This window comes from Nerophis ophidion, linkage group LG03 (assembly GCF_033978795.1).
Source record: "Nerophis ophidion isolate RoL-2023_Sa linkage group LG03, RoL_Noph_v1.0, whole genome shotgun sequence".
In the NCBI taxonomy this organism is placed as follows: Eukaryota; Metazoa; Chordata; class Actinopteri; order Syngnathiformes; family Syngnathidae; genus Nerophis; species Nerophis ophidion.
In genome coordinates this window covers 89,339,414-89,359,413 of record NC_084613.1, presented here as the reverse complement: position 1 = coordinate 89,359,413, position 20,000 = coordinate 89,339,414, and the positions used below count along the sequence as shown (strand labels likewise).

General features: G+C 40.2%; 1 protein-coding gene and 1 long non-coding RNA gene across 5 annotated transcripts in view; one reads left to right on the top strand and one right to left on the bottom strand.

The window, feature by feature from the left end:
- LOC133550211 (uncharacterized) overlaps positions 1-8,731 on the bottom strand; it is a 9,850-nt gene extending 1,119 nt beyond the window's left edge. Inside the window, exons 1-2 of the long non-coding RNA XR_009806255.1 lie at positions 8,590-8,731; positions 2,422-2,642 (exon numbers count right to left, since the gene is read on the bottom strand). This is a non-coding gene — a long non-coding RNA (uncharacterized LOC133550211). The remainder of the gene's footprint in view (positions 1-2,421; positions 2,643-8,589) is intronic.
- Positions 7,947-20,000, top strand: part of ppp2r3a (protein phosphatase 2, regulatory subunit B'', alpha) — a 172,908-nt gene continuing 160,854 nt past the window's right edge. For all 4 annotated transcript variants that reach the window (XM_061896358.1, XM_061896356.1, XM_061896354.1 and 1 more), the window contains exon 1: positions 7,947-8,132. The gene's annotated coding sequence lies outside the window, so the exon portion shown is untranslated. The remainder of the gene's footprint in view (positions 8,133-20,000) is intronic.

The following is a 20,000-nucleotide window of genomic DNA, read 5'->3' as shown; positions in this document are numbered from 1 at the left end:
CTGACTTCATCACAGTCAGATTTATAAACATATGAACCCTATAGAGTATCTTATTGACAATTTGATTGGCAGCAGTTAAGGGGTTATGTTTAAAAGCTCATACCAGCATTCTTCCCTGCTTGGCACTCAGCATCAAGGCTTGGAATTGGGGGTTTAATCACCAAAAATGATTCCCGGCCGCTGCTGCTCACTGCTCCCCTCACCTCCCACGGGGTGAACAAGGGGATGGGTCAAATGCAGAGGACACATTTCACCACACCTAGTGTGTGTGTGTGTGTGTGTGTGTGACAATCATTGCTACTTTAACTTCATCTACAGTAGCAGGTGCTTACTAGTATGGTATAAATAAATTACACTTATATATATATATACAGCCATATATAGCCATCCTCGCCAGTTCCAGGTCCGAAACGGCTGTCAAAGTGTCTCAACCTGTTAGATTATATTCTCTGCCAGCCACTTTCCAGGTGAGATGCATGATTAATGATCTGTAATAAACTTACAGGGAGCAGGGAAGCAAGGAAGCAGCAGACCCCACAATGATGTAAACATAGTCATGTGCTGTGATATTTGAATGTTATATAAATGTTTTGTGTACAAATTATAACTCGCAAGGTGGCAAAATCTGCGATGAGGTACCCCGCCTTCCGCCTGAATGCAGCTGAGATAGGCTCCAGCACCCCCGCAACCCCGAATGGGACAAGTAGTAGAAAATGGATGGATGGATAGTAATAAAACAGAACAAGAATATAAAAATAAACAAAGTATATATTTAAAAAATCTGGGAGTAATAAATTGGGTATAAAAGCAGCTTCCATGAAATGCTCAGTTCTTTTACAAACAAGGACGGGGCGAGGGTCACCACTTTGTCAACAAATGCCTGAGCAAATTGTTTAAGAACAACATTTCTCAACCAGCTACTGCAAGGAATTGAGTGATTTCACCATCTACGGTCTGTAATATCATCAAAAGTTTCAGAAACTCTGGAGAAATCACCGCACATAACATTTAATGCCCCTGACATTGGATCCCTCAAGCGGTACTGCATCAACAACCAATATCAGTGTGAAAAGGAAATCACCATTTCATGGGCTGAGGAACACTTAAAAAAACACTGTCAGTAAATACAGTTGGTCGCTACATCTGTAAGTGCAAGTTAAAAATCTACTATGTAAAGCGAAAGCCATTTATCAACAACACCCAGAAACGCCGCCGGCCGTGCTGGGCCCGAGCTCATCTAAAATGGACTGATGCAAAGTGGAAAAGTGTTCTGTGGTTTGACGAGCCCACATTTCAAATTGTTTTTGGAAACTGTTAAAGTAGCAATGATTGTCACACACACACCAGGTGTGGTGAAATGTGTCCTCTGCATTTGACCCATCCCCTTGATCACCCCCTGGGAAGTGAGGGGAGCCGTGGGCAGCAGTGGTGCCACGTCCGGGAATCATTTATGGTGATTTAACCCTCAATTCCAAGCCTTGATGCTGAGTGCCAAGCAGGGAGGTAATGGCTCCCATTTCTTTATAGTCTTTGGTATGACTCGGCCGGGGTTTGAACTCACAACCTACCCATCTCAGGGCGGACACTCTAACCACTAAGCCACTAAGTAGGACTGCAAACGTGGTGTCCTTCGCAGCAAAGAGGAAAAGAACCATCCGGATTGTTCTAGGCGCAAAGTTCAAAAGCCAGCTTCTGTGACATAGAACCTGCGCTGTTTTTTTCTTCCATAGTTTTGTTGTTTCTGGTGGCTTTGTTTACCTAGAGGGCCAGTTGTGTTGAGGGATTGTATTACATCATTCTCACCCAGGAAATGTTTCTGTCTGGATGTGACTTAATATTGAAGGCCAGCGAGGGGACGCATTTATTTTCTCAACCCAAAACAAAAACCAAACATAAGCGTTACTGTGGGGAAATGCCCTTCGTCCCTGAAATCAGCGCTGGCCAAATGGCCACAGAGGAGTCCCCACTTCTCTCTTTAAGGAGGAGCTGCAAATATCGTATTGTCGGGCTGTCATGGACGCGGTGTTAAGATAGGATATCTATCATCCATCCCACAATGGGGAAATGATGTGGTTTCAGCGCAGATTCAAAAAGTCCACAAAAAATAGGCTAAAACAGATGAAAACAAGAGGGAAGTAACATGAAGGACCTAAATAACTTTGAAAGAGGAGAGAGCAGATGCAACCAGCAGCGCCATTTCTACATCCAGCTACAAAAGTAAAATACAAAAAAAAACAAAATATAGCAATGAATAAGACATATTGTGCACATACTCTAACGGTACAGTGGAGAAGGAGACGTCACGGAGACGGGGACGTCGCTTAGCTTGCAGCGTATTTACCAATACAAAAGAATGATGTGTGTAATTAATCCAAATATATGTGGTGTGACTATGAGTAGTGATTACATGTTGAGTGTTACCTGGAGATCTTGAAGGTGCGTGTTGAGATAGGTGCAAAAGTCCAGAAAGGGCAAGGCCGGCTCGGAGTTCCGGGGACAGGCAAGTGGTCAGGGGCTGGAGCGAGACCTCGTTGTCCGTGGGTGGGGCAAGCGGGAGGTCGAGATCCGGGGAGGCAGCAGGAAGTCCAGAGGGAATCCAGGGAGACGAGACACACAGCCAGAAAGCAGGGAATGATGCCGAGCTGCAGGATGACGACACAGGACAAGCATGGTGAGCACAGAGTAGGGGAAACATAGAGAGCGAGGAAGCACATAGGCGAGGAAAGCTACAGACATGTAAGGCTTACTGTACAGGTGTAAGTAGCTACGTTCTGGCACTGGGACACGCTGCCTTAAGAAGGGAGTGGATTCCTCATCAGCATCAGGTGTGTTGATCACTGATTGAGAGCAGCCCTGCAGGGGAAGAACGCCCATGGGCCCATGGAGTAGCGCACCGCTATGGACATAGATCCACTATGGACATAGATCCACTATGGACATAGATCCACTATGGACTGGACTCTCACAATATTATGCTGGTACCACTTGACGTCCATTGCACCAGTCGCCCTAAAGTGGTCGGGGGTCCCCACATCTGCGGTCCTCCCCAAGGTTTCTCATTGTTCCATTGGGTTGAGTTTTTCCTTGCCCTGATGTGGGAGCTGAGCCGAGGATGTGGTTGTGGCTTGTGCAGCCCTTTGAGACACTGGTGATTTAAGGCTATATAAATAAACATTGATTGATTGATTGAAATGACATCATTTTCCACGGCGCACCAAACAATATCTCCCTGCACACCAGTGTTTGAAAAACACTGCTCGAGGACATTGCTTGCTCACGCTGCCTTGGCAGAGAAAATACAATCCCGGCAGAATGCTCACAACCTGTTCAGCACTTGTTTAACCTGCTGCTATCAGGGAAGAGATTTGGGTCACAAACATTTTTATTTATTTTTTTTACTCATGTGGGCCATTAGGATATTGAATCCGTCCCAATAGCTTATACTGTTTTTTCACTGTTGCACTGCTGTTCCCACATGTACTGGTTTAAAACAGGTTATTTATTGTTTGTCTTATATTTTAACTGCTCCGACATGTTTGCTGACAATGACGTTGTCAGGTTCAAACACTGATTACATCTATTAAACAAGACAAGAAGCAAGGAATTAAACACAGACAGAATTCAATTCGGCTCAAAGAAGGAGAAACGTCTGGACTGTCGTCTGAGGAAAGATTGTACACCTCCTCTTTTATTTGGACTTTCCCTGATTACATGGCAACAGCTGTTTCTGAAGGAAGGGGGTCGTAAACAGCCGCTGCCTTTGGTCACAAAACAGTTCAAAGAAAAGGTGCCTGGAGGGTAGTCAGGCCCTGCTTCCTCTCTGTTTTGTAGATCTCGCGTCAAGACAAACCCTTCCTATGGATTACATTAGAAGAAAGAAACCAACGCCTTCATGTCGCTTCCCATCCCACACAGTGGAGTTTTTCAAGCCTTTTGATTGGTAAGATAAAAGACAGCTTTTGTCTGCTCGCCAGGAACTCATTGAAACCCAAAGTTTTGTGATAACTTAGATACAATTATTCTGACAGACGTATTCTATTCTAATCTCTTCATAAATAGTGTAGCCCATGTTTGGAGAGGGTTGCTACAAGCATTGCACACTTTGGGAGGTGTCTGCTTGTTGCAGTGGCGGGCCGTGCGTTTCCCACCAAGGCCTTCAGTGATGTCCGACTTCAATGATGACCTCTCAAAATACCATCATTGATGTCCCCACATGACCATTGCTGGAGAAATACTATACACAAACACATTTACGCACTGCTGGGCATTGCAGTCCCTCAACAGTGTATAAAACGGGTTATTTTCTGCGAATTCAAAAATCAATATACCTGCAGCGGCAATTAAAACACGTCTTATGTGTTTATAAAGAAATCAAATATTTGAACTCACAATTTGTAGCACTCTTTCGACACCGTATCCACCCCTCATTGTCGGTTGATTTGAGTGGAAATGGCGGGCCTTTCCCCATTTCATCGTCTCACAAGATGTAGTTTCTATCAAATATTCTTCTTGAAAATGGCCTCGCAAATATACTTTATTGCCAAAAGTATTTGGCCAACTGCCTTGACTCACATATGAACTTAAAGTGCCATCCCATTCCTAACCCATAGGGTTCAATTTGATGTGGGTCCACCTTTTGCAGCTATTACAGCTTCAACTGTTCTGGGAAGGCTGTCCACAAGGTTGCAGAGTGTGTTTATAGGAATTTTTGACCATTCTTCCAAAAGCGCACTGGTGAGGTCACACACTGATGTTGGTGGAGAAGGCTTGGCTCTCAGTCTCCGATCTAATTCATCCCAAAACTGTTCCATCGGGTTCAAGTCAGGACTCTGTGCAGGCCAGTCAAGTTCATCCACACCAGAATCTGTCATCCATGTCTTTATGGACCTTGCTTTGTGCACTGGTGCACAGTCATGTTGGAAAAGGAAGGGGCCCGCTCTTAACTGGCCACACAAGGTTGGGAGCATGGAATTGTCTAAAATGTTTTGGTATCCTGGAACATTCAGAGCTCCTTTCAGTGGAACTAAGGGGCCAAGCCCAACTCCTGAAACCCAACCCCACACCATAATTCCTCATCCACCAAATTTCACACTCTGCACGATGTAATATAAATATATATATATATATATATATATATATATATATATATATATATATATATATATATATATATATATATATATATATATATATATATATATATATATATATATATATATATGACAGTGCACTGCTGTTTTTAAAGATGTACTGTAAGAACACTAGTCAAAGATAATATGTATGACAAAAGTGCTCTGCTGTTTTTCAGGATGTATTGTAAAGACGATAGTCAAAGATCATACGTATAACCAGAGGTGGGTAGTAAGGCGCTACATTTACTCCGTTACATCTACTTGAGTAATTTTTGGGATAAATTGTACTTCAAAGAGTAGTTTTTATGCAACATACTTTTACTTTTACTTGAGTATATTTATAAAGAAGAAACGCTACTTTTACTCTGCTCCATTTATCTACAATCAGCTCGCTACTCGCTACTTTTTTTAATCGATCTGTTAATGCACGCTTTGTTAGTTTTGATTTTGTCAGACACGCATTCAAAGTAGGAACTAGGCATGCCTGCGTTTCACCAATCAAATGCAGTCACTGGTGACGTTGGACCAATCAAACAAAACCAGGCGGTCACGTGACCGTCACACATTGAATCCGACCTAAAAAAGTTGAAAAACTTATTGGGGTGTTACCATTTAGTGCTCAATTGTGCAGAATATGTACCGTAATGTGCAATCAACTAATAAAAGTTTCAATCAATCAATCAAAAGTGTAAAGGAAAAAAGACAATTTTTATTTCAACTGTACTTCCCGTCAAAAGCCTAAAGACTGATCGCACAGTTCCTGTCTTCACAATAAAAGTGCTGCTCCATCGCGCCTGCGCTAACAAAATAAGAGTCTCCGAAAGCCAGCGCAAACAAGCTAGCAAACTACGGAGTTTGCTGCCAATGTATTTCTTGTAAAGTGTATAAAAACGAATATGGAAGCTGGACAAATAAGATGCCAAAAACCAACGACTTTCATGTGGTATTAGACAGAAAAGAGGAACTTTTTTTCTCCTCCATTTGAAAATGTGGACATTATCAGCACTATACTGTCTGATTCCAATCAATGCAAGTCATCAGAATCAGGTAATACACCAACTTATATTCTTGTCTTCATGAAAGATAGGAATCTATATGTTAAACATGCATGTATATTCATTTAAATACCTTTAACATGTCAACAACAACGGCAAAATAAATATATATAAATGATATACTGTATATATAAATGTATGTATATATATATATATATATATATATATATATATATATATATATATATATATATATATATATATATATATATATGAGGTAGATCACCTCGACTTGGTCATTTATTAAGTAATTGATTAACGTTGAAAAACTTATTGGGGTGTTACCATTTAGTGGTCAATTGTACGGAATATGTACTGTACTGTGCAATCTACTAATACAAGTTTCAATCAATCAATCAATCAATCGATGAATGCCTACTGAGCCTATGGTGCTGTTAAGTTATTGTGGCTCAATTTGCCTGGATTTTTTTATTTTAATGTACTATTATTTAATATATATTATTGTTTTAGTTGCTTAAGAGATATTCCTGGCTATGAATTTGCTCATTGCTATTTTTATGTTTTTGTGCATTATTTGTTGCCGTAATCATCAAACAAACAGGTTACTCAGTACTTGAGTAGTTTTTTCACAACATACTTTTTACTTTTACTCAAGTAAATATTTGGGTGACTACTCCCTACTTTTACTTGAGTAATACATCTCTAAAGTAACAGTACTCTTACTTGAGTACAATTTCTGGCTCCTCTACCCACCTCTGTGTATAACAGGAGTGCAGCAGTGTTTTGAAAGATGTACTGTAAGAACTCTAGTTAAAGACCATATATATGAAAGTAGTGCTCTGCAGTTTTTAAGTCTATACTGTAAGAACGCTAGTTAAAGACCATATATATGAAAGTAGTGCTCTGCAGTTTTTAAGTCTATACTGTAAGAACTCTAGTTAAAGACCATATATATGAAAGTAGTGCTCTGCAGTTTTTAAGTCTATACTGTAAGAACGCTAGTTAAAGACCATATATATGAAAGTAGTGCTCTGCAGTTTTTAAGTCTATACTGTAAGAACGCTAGTTAAAGACCATATATATGAAAGTAGTGCTCTGCAGTTTTTAAGTCTATACTGTAAGAACTCTAGTTAAAGACCATATATATGAAAGTAGTGCTCTGCAGTTTTTAAGTCTATACTGTAAGAACGCTAGTGAAATATCAAAATGGCAGGAGTGTATTGTAAAAACCTTAGACTAAGATCATATATATGAAAAAGTAGTGCACTGACGTTTTTAAGAATGTACTGTAAGAACGGTAGTCGAAGATAATATAAATGACAAGAGTGCTCCGCTAGTCAAAGATCATATAAATAACAGGAGTGCTCTGCTGGTTTTAATGATGTACTGAAAAACGCTAGTCAAAAATCATATAAAAGACGGGAGTGCATTGCGGTTTTCAAAAATGTAATGTAAAAACCTTAGTCAAAGATCATATATATGAAAGTAGTGCACTGATGTTTTTAAGGATGTACTGTAAGAACGGAGTCAAAGATCATATAAATGACAGGAGCGCTCTGCTGTTTTTAAACTGAAAAACGCTTGTCAAAGATCTTTAATCGCACAGGACAACTGTGTTTTTAAAAAACATTTTCAGTCTTAGTGTTAAGTCTTGTGATAATTTGAGAAATGTGATGTAGAAATATAGGTAACTGTCAAGTTGTGACGTCATTTATGGGCCAGTTTGGCACACTGGAGCTCATTTACCGGGCTGCCACTCTCAGCGAGCCCCGCCCCGGCGAGCTGCCGACGGGAACTCCCCCTAAGTTCCCCCGGTTGTCTCTCTCTGGCTCTCCGGGCCGAGTGTGTGTCACACAGCGGCACTGACGGACACACACCAGCAGACGCAGCCTCCATCGGGACACCGAGAGGCGGCCCTTTGCTTGGCGGCTCTGCGGCGGTCGTGACACGGCGAGGAAGGCAAGGACGGAGCGGTTGGTAGAAGGTAAGCGGAACGTCTTTTACCCTCCCCGCTGCTCCCAAACTTTACGGCGGCATTTTGACGTGTCTTCCTCCCGCGGTGGTTCCGACGGTGAGACCGTGTTTTGAAGACATTTGAAGCCGGCTCACGTATCGTTTTTACGGATATTGTTTGCGGGTGCCCGCGCTAGCTCTTTTGGACTGAAGGGGGGGGGGGGCTCTCCTGGTGTGTTCAAGGAAGTTTGGAAATGGGAAAATCGCTTCACGAAGGAGGTGTTTGGAAACTCAGGTTAAAGTGTGAAGTTGTTCTACCACAACATTAACCCTGTTTTGGATACAGCTCAGAGATAAACAGCAGTTTTGTTTTGAAGAAATATATCATTACAATAAAACCGTTTTGAATGCTAAAGTTTTTAGAAATAAAGCTATCTTTTTTTTAAAACACCTTAATGCAACACATAAATAAAACAGCACACTTAAACCTGCAGGTGTGTCCTCCAACGTGTTGCCTTCACTGTTCTCTGTTTCCTTCAATTGTGTGTTCCTGTGTGCGCGCATGTTGTGATATCTTGTCAGCTCCTGTGAGGTGGGGGGCAGTCACTGGGGCTCCTCTCTGGAATTCTCCTAGAATAGAATCCCAACACACACACACACACACACGCACACGCACACACACACACACGCACACACATTCTTTTATCAGTTACTTTCTTGAGACATCCGAAAAATGCCTACCCCTTTGGGACCCCCCTTTCTAGATATATAAAGATTTGTATTTACAACATTAACAATATATACATCCATCCATCCATCTTCTTCCGCTTATCCGAGGTCGGGTCGCGGGGGCAGCAGCCTAAGCAGGGAAGCCCAGACTTCCCTCCCCCAGCCACCTCGTCCAGCTCCTCCCGGGGGATCCCAAGGCGTTCCCAGGCCAGCCTAGAGACATAATCTTCCCAACGTGTCCTGGGTCTTCCTGGTGGCCTCCTACCGGTCAGACGTGCCCGAAACACCTCTTTGGGGAGGTGTTCGGGTGGCATCCTGAACAGATGCCTGAACCACCTCATCCATCCATCCATTTTCTACTGCTTGTCTCTTTCGGGGTCGCGGGGGGCGCTGGAGCCTATCTCAGCTGCATTCGCATGGAAGGCGGTGTACACCCTGGACAAGTCGCCACGTCATCTCATAATATATACAAACTATGCAAATCTGAAAAAGCTTGTGTGAAAAATGAGTTGGAATTTCACAAAAAAACTTTGAATTTTTGCAATATTATGATAAATTTGTAATTTTACTCAACCCAAGTCTAAATTTTACAACAAAAAAACAGAGCATTTGTGCAATATTATGATAAAAGTTTCCCATTTTACGCATTAAAAGTCGCAATTTTACAAGAAAAACTTAAAATGTTGACAATTTTATTAAAAGGCTTGTAATTTCACTTGAAAAAAAGTCTTAATTTTTAGAAGAAAACTTGAAAATGTTAATAACATAATATTTCTTGGCAAAATGATGACACAAGTCCCAATTTTACTCCAAAAATGTCACCATTTTACAAGAACAACAAACTAATTGGCAATATTGTGATATAAGTTAAAATTTTATTTTGACAAATGTCACCATTTTGTTTTGAAAAGTAATAATTCTACGAGAAAATATTGCAATATCACAGAAACAGAAACAATATGACAAATTGGTCCCAATTTTATAAGAAAAAAGACATATTGTGAGCAAAAGACTGCTCTTAGGTATTTTTTTTTTGTAATTGGTGTTTAATCTTCATTATTTACTTCAAGTCATTACAGTATGTCTCTCTGTGTCTCTCTCGCTCTCTCTCTCTGTGTGTATATATATATATATATATATACATATATATATGTATATGTATATGTCTATGTATATATATATATGTCTATGTATATATAGATATGTATATATATATATATATATATATGTATATGTATGTATATATATATATATATATATATATATATATATATATATATATATATATATATATATATATATATATATATGTGTATATATATACATATGTGTGTGTGTATATATATATACACACACCCTATATATATGTATATAGGGCTGTGCGATATTGGCTTTTATCAATATCGCAATATTTTTATGCCATATTGCGATATACAATATATATGCGGATGTTTTGCCTTGGCCTTGAATGAAGACTTGATACATATAATGACAGCAGTATGATGATTCTATGTGTCTACATTCAAACATTCTTCTTCATACTGCATTCATATATGCTACTTTTAAACTTTCATTCAGAGAGGGAAGTCACAACTAAGTCAATTGACCAAAACTGTATTCATTAAATACTCTTCATTCTCTCACGGGTGACTTTTCAAATGAAAGAACAAATTACTAGTGTTGCTACCTTTTTGTAGTAACACTTCTGCTGCATACTTTGCATTGATTGATTGATACTTTTATTAGTATATTGCACGGTACAGTACATATTCTGTACAATGAACCACTAAATGGTAACACCCCAGTAAGTTTTTCAACTTGTTTAAGTCTGGCTCCATATTAATCAATTGATGGTAGATATATATACTATCAGCATAATACAGTCATCACACAGGTGAATCATCATAGTATATACATTGAACAGCATATTGCTGTTGTCTGCTGAATATCTTCCCACTTGAAGCCAAACCACCGCCAGATGATGGACTTCCTGCTCTTTATGTTGGGCATTTATTGTTCTTCCTCCATTTGTGATGAGTTTCACACCATCTCTCTCTTGTTTTGTCACAAGCTCCACTCTGCTTGCACCACCTGCCTCAGCTAATGTTAGCCATGCTGCTACCTCTCTGGTCGGCGAGAGCGTATGACGCTACACGCGCGAGAGTATGTGACGTATGTAAGACGGCGGGCTTGTTTTACGTTTCTGTCAGAATGAGAGACGACGAGGAGTGAGAAATGTCTGTAGTGTAATGCCGGCAGCTAAATGCAACTCGACCTGCCTCAGGTAACGTTAGCCCTGCTAACGTTAGCTCTCAGCGAGAGCATAAGACGTACACACGCGACAGTATGTGACGTATGTAAGAAGGCGGGCTTGTTTTATGTCTCTCTGAGAAGGACAGACGAGAAGGATTGAGAAACGGCAGTAATGTAATGCACGCAGCTTAAAGCAACTGTGTGAGAACATATAATCGAATATTACGATATAGTCATTTTCTATATTGCACAGAGACAAACCTGCGATATATCGTTTATATCGATATATCGCCCAGCCCTATACGTATATATATATATTAGGGGTGTAACGGTACACAAAAATTTCGGTTCGGTACGTAACTCGGTTCAGAGGTCACGGTTCGGTTCATTTTCGGTACAGTAAGAAAACAACAAAATACAAATTTTGGGGGTATTTATTGAACAAATTTGCTAAATCTTCCACCCAAAATATTTTTCTTAGTGGAAGATTTGATGTGAAGTAATCGGAAACTTGGATAGGTCAATAATTCATAATAACATTGATTTTGATTCAGTATTATGTTTTGAGCAAAAGAAAAAAGAAAAAAAAAACAGCTTTGTTTTATTGGTCAACGTTGCAACTTTTTCTGAATTACATTTAACCTTTAAGCTTTTGTATTTCACTTGTATTTTATTTTTTTAATTTTAATAGTATTTTTAGAATGTGTCGTGGGCCTTTAAAACATTAGCTGTGGGCCGCAAATGGCCTCCGGGGCACACTTTTGAAACCCCTGCTATGGTTGATAAAAAATAAAATGTGATTAATCTATGGATAAAAAGCAGAGCCTGGCGACGCATGCACCTTTATCATAACTCTCTCGCTCTCTCTCTCTCTCTCCCCCTCCCTCACCAATGTTGCCTGCGCACACATTTATTTTATTTTTTTAACCCCTTCTTAACCCTGAACGTACATTGAAAATACACGCAATCCTAACTTAAAATGTCGGACATTCGAGGCATTTAAGAAACTCCTCCTGGACAGCCTAGCAAAAGCGGACATGTCCGGTGAAAAGAGGAGTTGTGGTCAGTCTATCATAGCCCAGTCCTTGCTAGCATGCCGTGTGTTGTTGTTTTTGATTGATTGATACATTTATTAGTAGATTGTACAGTAGAGTACATTTTCCGTACAATTGAGCACTAAATGGTAACACTCCAATAAGTTTTTCAACTTGTTTATAAGTCGGGGTCCACCTTCATCAATTCATGGTGCCTCGGTGTGCATTGTTTACATTACGCGCGATGCACTACTTAATATGTCCGTGTGGAACTCGTTTGATAAACCTCCGAACCGAACCTAATCCCCCGTACCGAAACGGTTCAATACAAATACACGTACCGTTACACCCCTAATATATATATATATATATATATATATATATATATATATATATATATATATATATATATATATATATGTATATATATATGTACATATAATATATATATATATATATATATATATATACACATATTTGTGTGTATATAAATATGTGTGTGTGTATATATATATATATATATATATATATATATATATATATATATATATCTATCCATCCATCCATTTTCTACCGCTTATTCCCTTTGGGGTCGCGGGGGGTGCTGGTGTCTATCTCAGCTACAAGCGGGAAGCGGGGTACACCCTGGACAAGTGGCTACCTCATAGCAGTGTTTGTATATGCCACATCAATGTGGAATGCACTCCCAACAGGTATACAAGTAAGTGCATCTCTATATTCCTTCAAAACTGCTCTAAAACAACACCTCCAGGCAACTTCAACACTTTACTAATACCCTCCTCCATTCACATCCCATCTCCCCGGATTATAAACAACTCAAATGTACTTCTAATGTATATACGTGTTCTTATGCTATGTGAACTCACTATGTTCTCTGCTGGCTGTACATATCCTACTAAATAAGACCTACACTGTTTCAATGTCCACATTTCTCTGTTGATGCAATTGTTGATGACTGAAGTTCTGATATCAACCAAAGCTCCTCATCCCACCCCCCGGATTGTAAATAATGAAAATAATTCAATGTACATACTATGATGATTAACTTGTGTGATGACTGTATTATGTTGATAGTATATATTTGTACCATGAATTGATTAACGTGGACCCCGACTTAAACAAGTTGAAAAACTTATTCGGGTGTTACCATTTAGTGGTCAATTGTACAGAATATGTACTGTACTGTGCAATCTACTAATAAAAGTATCAATCCATCAATCAGTCTGTATATGTATATATATATATATATATATATATATATATATATACATATATATAAATGTGTGTATGTATATATGTGTATGTATATATATATAAATATACTGTATATATATGTATGTGTATGTATATGTATATGTGTATGTATATATATAAATATACTGTATATATATGTATGTGTATATATATATATATATATATACATACATACATAATACTATACATTTTGGCCATTGGGGGTGCACTTCAATTTTTTACACACACCTGTTATTTCATATGTTGAACAGAGGGCAAGCACTTTTAAAACCCACACACAGTCAATTTGTAGTATCCCTCCTCTTTGGGACCACCCTCACTTTGATAGATTTCACCACCGTGGGTGAAAAGGAGACGTTCTCTATTAGATGCAATGTTCCCACCTCCTCATATGGAAGCTACTTGTCCTTGTTGATGTCTCAGGAAGGGTAGAAATACACTCACTCACTCACTCACTCACTCACACACTCACACACTGTCAATCCTCTCCGGAATGTCTTTTATGGATGACCCCGGCCTAATCTCAGCCTCATCAGCCAGGAGTCCTCCTGACTTGATGTTGGTTGGATTCATGCATTTCTGCTCGTCCTCCAGCGCCGTCGTGCTCTTCTTTGTTTGAAGCTTCCAGACTTTGCCGTCTTTGAATTGTAACGTAGACATTTTCCTCAGCATGAGAGCACTCCTGCGGATGAAGAAGATGGAATACGACAACAGATGCTTCTGTCTGTCGGTGGAGAGAAGTCAGGCAGAAGGAAAAACAAAACCTGCGTTCAGGGTCTTCTTCCTTTTTAGGGACAGTGGGTCTGTCCCTAAAAGATGGTGTGTGTGTGTGTGTGTGTGTGTGTGTGTGTGTGTGTGTGTGTGTGTGTGTGTGTGTGTTGTAACCTGAGACCAGCTGGACACATCTACTCTGGGAAGGCCACAAAGACCACTCAGCCATAGCTGTGGGGGAATGTGGACGTTTGTTTGGGAGTGGATTGGATGGAAGATTTTCTGTACAAATTGCTTAAAAATACTAGGAAAATGCTGCTGTGGTGTGTTTAAATGCTCATTAGTGGTGGGAAATCAGATGTAAATCAGCTGGAGCGCATACCACCATGTGCTGTGTAGACTTTCTCGCTGGGTGAAGAAGTTGTGTGAGAGAGAGAGAGAGAGAGAGAGAGAGAGAGACGCCTCTTTGCATCATCGGATGAGTTTGTTGCATCTGTAATGTTTCCAGGAGTGCAACATTAGTCAGCCCCTACAGGAATTTGCCATGTCGCGATCGCTCCGATTCACGTAAAGACTAGCAGTTCCCAGGAATTATGTGCAGCCTCACAACTCTATCCAATAACTGCAACTTCCCTGCACGTTTTGTCCAGTCGGCGTCATTTCCACCCATGGATCGACTCCCAAAACGGCGCTCAAACACGAACGTCAACTGCCTGATCAAAACTTGTTTCTTGTGCAGGGACGACATGTAACGATTAGGGCTGTGCGATATATTGATAGACTCGATATATCGCGGGTTTGTCTTTGTGCGATATAGAAAATGACTATAAGGTGATATTGGAGTATATGTTCTCACACAATTGCTTTTAGCTGCAGGCTCTTCTCTCCTTCTCACAGAGACATAAAACAAGCGCACCTTCTTACATACGTCACATATGTATACGCCCCCGCCGAGCAGAGAGGTAGCAGCATGGGTAACATTAGCTGTGGTGCTAGTGGAGCCGTGTGAGTGGTAATACAAGAGAGAGAAGGTGCCAATCTGGTAACAAATGAAGGAAGAATTAATTCCCAAGAAGAACAGCAGGGGGTCCATCGTCTGGCGGTGGTTTGGCTTGAAGTGGGAAGATGTCGAACAGACAACCGTAATTTGTCAAGCATGCTGCAAAACCATTGCTACAAAAAGTAGCATTACTGCTAATTTGTAGCATCATTTGAAAAGTCACCTGCTAGAGAACGAAAAGTGCTTACTCCGCATGTCAACATCTCCGTTTGGTGCCAAACCAACAAAATGCCGAAGCAACCATTTCCACATCAACACCGTTTGAAAAAAATAGTCAACCACAGAAGGAGATAACGTCCGCAGGAACCTACCACATAGCCAAGGACGAACACCATTTCATTTTCTATTTTGCAGCTCATTTTTATTTGACACTTATTAAAATATCTTGTGTGACATCATGCACAAAAGTGCACTCATAGCTTGTTTTAAAACGTCTCAGACAATCTTGCACTTTCTGTTTGGAAATGACATGAATGTTTGTGCCACTGTGCCAATAACTGTTTCATAAATACACTTTTAGTTGTGATTTCCCTCTCTGCATGAAAGTTTCAAAGTAGCATATATGAATGCAGTATGAAGAAGAATGTTTGAATGTAGACACATAGAATCATCAGACTGCTGTCATTATATGTATCAAGTCTTCATTCAAGGCTAAGGCCAAATATCCACATATATATGCTGTATGGTCACATGACCTAAAAATATGGATATATTAAAAAAAGGCCATGTCGCCCAGCCCTAGTAACAATATATCAACTCTCTCACGTTCGCAATGCCCACCGAGCATGACTGAGATGTTGAAGTGTGATGATAATATTTCAAAATGCAGTTGTTGTCCAAAACACTCTGCTTGTTAGCAAAATTCCAAGCTCAGGGAGAGAGTGAACGCTCTGTCTAAGCGCTCATCTCTTGGGTCCGGAGGACACGACGTCCACCGTTTCCAAAAAGAATTTGAAACGTAGACTCGTCCGACCACAGAACACTTTTCCACTTTGCTTCCATCCAGATTAGATGAGCTCGGGCCCAGCGAAGCCGGCGGCGTTTCTAGGTGTTGTTGATAGGTCTCCTAGCGAGTGTCTTCTTGTGTGTGTCTTGTAGAGTGTCTTTTCTAGCATGTGTCAGATATGTGTCTTCTAAAATGTCTCTTCTAGCATTTGTCTTCCTACAAGTATCTTCCAACGATTGTCTTCCAAATAGTACAAGTGTCTTCTGACGTGTCTTTTGTGTTTTCCAGTGTGTCTTCTGGTGCGTGTCCTTTTACATGTGTCTTCTAGAGTGTTTTTCTAGCATGTATCTTTTATCATGTGTCATCTATGTCTCTTCTAGTGTTTGTCTTCTGTCCTGTGTCTTCTTTCCTGTGTCTTCTGTCGTGTGTCTTTAGTGTTTTCCAGCGTGTGTCTTCAAGTGGGTGTCTTCTAGAGTGTCTCTTCTAGCATTTGTCGTCTTGCAAGTGTCTTCCAGCGAGTGTCCTGTGCATGGAGCAGAAGATCTTTCCACACATACATTTAAAATTTGGGAAAACAAAACAAAGAAAAAGCAAAAACCCGCACATGGAGTTGCTTGTAAAGATGATCTAATAAGCAGTTCTCTGTTTGGTTTTCTGTGATTTTGATATTGTAATTGTAGATGTATTGAGTGGCGATGGAACCTGCTGTCAACAAAGGTATGCAGTAGTTATTATGGGATATTTGCAATAATGGAGGCCTAGCAGAGTTTGTAGCAAAACAGACACGCCCTGATGATTCAACGCTTTTATTCATGTGCTTGGAGGATTCACTTTTTAGTCCATCCACTCACGTGGGAGGACGAGTGCAAGTTGTTGCCGTCTCATGGACTCCTGCACGGATTTATGCAGCTCTCGCACGCCGTTAATTGGACAACACGCACACACACACACACGCACACACACACACACACACACACACACACGCACACACACACACACAGACAGTTGGAGTGAGAGTGTTACTCATCAGTGAAGCACAGACCTGCTATTGTGTTAAGCTTTTTCATACTTTCAGGGACATAAGTCATTCACATTTTGTGTGTGTGTGTGTGTGTGTGTGTGTGTGTGTGTGTGTGTGTGTGTGTGTGTGTGTGTGTGTGTGCGCGCGCATGTGTTTGTTGGTGTTTTAGGTAGGGGTGTAACAGTACACATACATTTCGGTTCGGTACGTCCCTCGGTTTAGAGCATACTTGCCAACCCTCCCGAATTTTCTGGGAGACTCCCAAAATTCAGCTCCTCTCCCGAAAACCTCCTGGGACAAATATTGTCTTGAAAATCTCCCATTTTTCAGCTGGAGCTGGAGGCCACGTCCCCTCCAGCTCCGTGTGGACCTGAGTGAGGACAGCCTTTTTTCACGTCCGCTTTCCCACGATATAAACAGCGTGCCTGCCCAATCACCTAAAAATAAATATATTTATCAATTTAAAAAAACAAAAACTAAATACATTTTTACTATATTTTGCTAAAAACATCAAAATTGTATTTTTATTTTTATTTTTTCTGACTCCTTATTACATCCAGCCATATAATTATACATTAAAATAAACATATTTGAAGTAATTAATTTTAAATGATCATAATTCATTTAAAATGACCATATTTAATTATTAAAATAATTGTTCATTAAAAACTTTAGCATTCTATTCATTACATTTTGAAGCTCTCAGAAGCCAACTTATGTTATATTCCTTAAGATTTATTTATGCAAGTTTGAAGTATCAATTATATAAACACAGTTATGTTTGCATATTTTCAGGATGTAGATCCATCTATCCTATCTATCTATCTATCTATCTATCTATCTACCTACCTACCTATCTATCTATCTATCTATCTATCTATCTATCTATCTATCTATCTATCTATCTATCTACCTACCTACCTACCTACCTACCTACCTACCTACCTACCTACCTACCTACCTACCTATCTATCCATCTATCTATATGAAATACTTGACCTGGTGAATTCTAGCTGTAAATATACTCCTCCCCTCCAAACCACGCCCCCCACCCCTCAAACTCGTAGGTCTCAAGGTTGGCAAGTATGGTTTAGAGGTCACTGTTCGGTTCCTTTTTCGGTACAGTAAGAATACAACAAAATACATATTTTTTGGTTATTTATTTACCAAATTTGTAAACAATGGCATAACATACATATACACACAGGGTCCATTGCCAGGGTTAATGTGGTCAACATATTAAAATAAAAACTAAATAAGATGTGGGTCAGAATGTTTTTTTTAACAAAACCTTTCTACATATAAAGTGCTTTTTTGATAGATTGATTGAGACTTTTATTAGTAGATTGCACAGTACAGTACATATTCTGTACAATTGACCACTAAATGGTAACACCCCAATACGTTTTTCAACTAGTTTAAGTCGGGCTCCATGTTAATCAACATTAAACTGCCTCCAGTTGTTGCTCAGATGAAATAAAAATGACTAAAAAATGTTCTACATATAAAAAGTGCAACATTAAACAGTTTCCCCCCCACCCCCCATTCTGGCTAACTTGGTAGTAAGATATATGGGCTTATTGTTCTTCCACCATAGAAGTGGGTCAACATTTAGTTTAAATGCAATAACGCAACCCCCCATGACCACGAACGGGACAAGCGGTAAAAAATGGATGGATGGATGGTCTCAAATGTGCTGTTATGAAAACATTTGTTATTGCTTTAGCCCTGTCTGGCTGGCTGAGGAGAGGCTGCTTGAATGCTGTGTTTGCACCACGCTTCTCTTTCTCTTCCTCAAAGCAAGCTTGACTTGGGGGTTGTGCTGCTTCAAAGGGGTTAGCATGTTTGACGTGTTAGCAGAAGCATACCTTACTGCTGCTGAACAATGTTGGCAAACCACCGTCCTCCATTGTTGTATCGCACCGCGAAGCTGAAGTGTTCCCAAAGGGGAGATGTTAATAAGGCAGGAGGGTCCTCCAGCTCTGGCTTTTGCATGTTGTCCTAGCCTGGTCGCTGCTAGCCTGCCGTGTTTTGTGACTTCCTCTGCATTGTTTCCACAACCTGCGGTACGCTACCCAATATGTCCGCGTGGAAACTCATTCGGTACACCTCCGAACTGAACCGAAACCCCCTTACCGAAACGATTCAATACAAATATACGTGCCGTTACACCCCTAGTGTGTATATATATATATATATATATATATATATATATACGTCCCACTGGGTTGTGAGTTTTTCCTTGCCCTTATGTGGGACCTGAACCGAGGATGTCGTCGTGGCTTGTGCAGCCCTTTGAGACACTTGTGATTTAGGGCAATATAAATAAACATTGATTGATTGATTGGAAATAGGCTAGTTAGAAGCTAGCAAGACTCAGAATGCATCGCGTTTACTACGTCTACATTTAAAAAAAATATGCGGTAGAATGAAGTCGCAAACGTCAAACCGCAAAGTGGCGAGGGATGCTCCAGTTCTGGTGCTGGTCGCTTTCATTTTCTTCAACTCCACATTTTCTTGACAGACTTATTTGAGGACAAGAAATGTGTCTCACAGTTTGTGGGACCCAGACCCGGGAGTTCAGCCGGATGCGGAACGGGCTCTTTTTTTTCTGTTTCCATTGGAGTCAATGTGTCAGTTTCCATTGCCGGCAGACACTCTCCGGCCGCAGCCCTGCGCTAAATATACGCAGAGCTTTCATTTATTAGGGTTGCCGCAAAATAGCGGATCTAATTAGCAGAAATCTGCTTGCGCGGGACAGGAAGTCATGCACAAACACAAAATAAATACATTTTACGGAAAGTAAACCGGAAACGGTTTACTTTCCGATTTTGTTCATAACTTTTATGTACAGAATTTGTAGGCGCAGT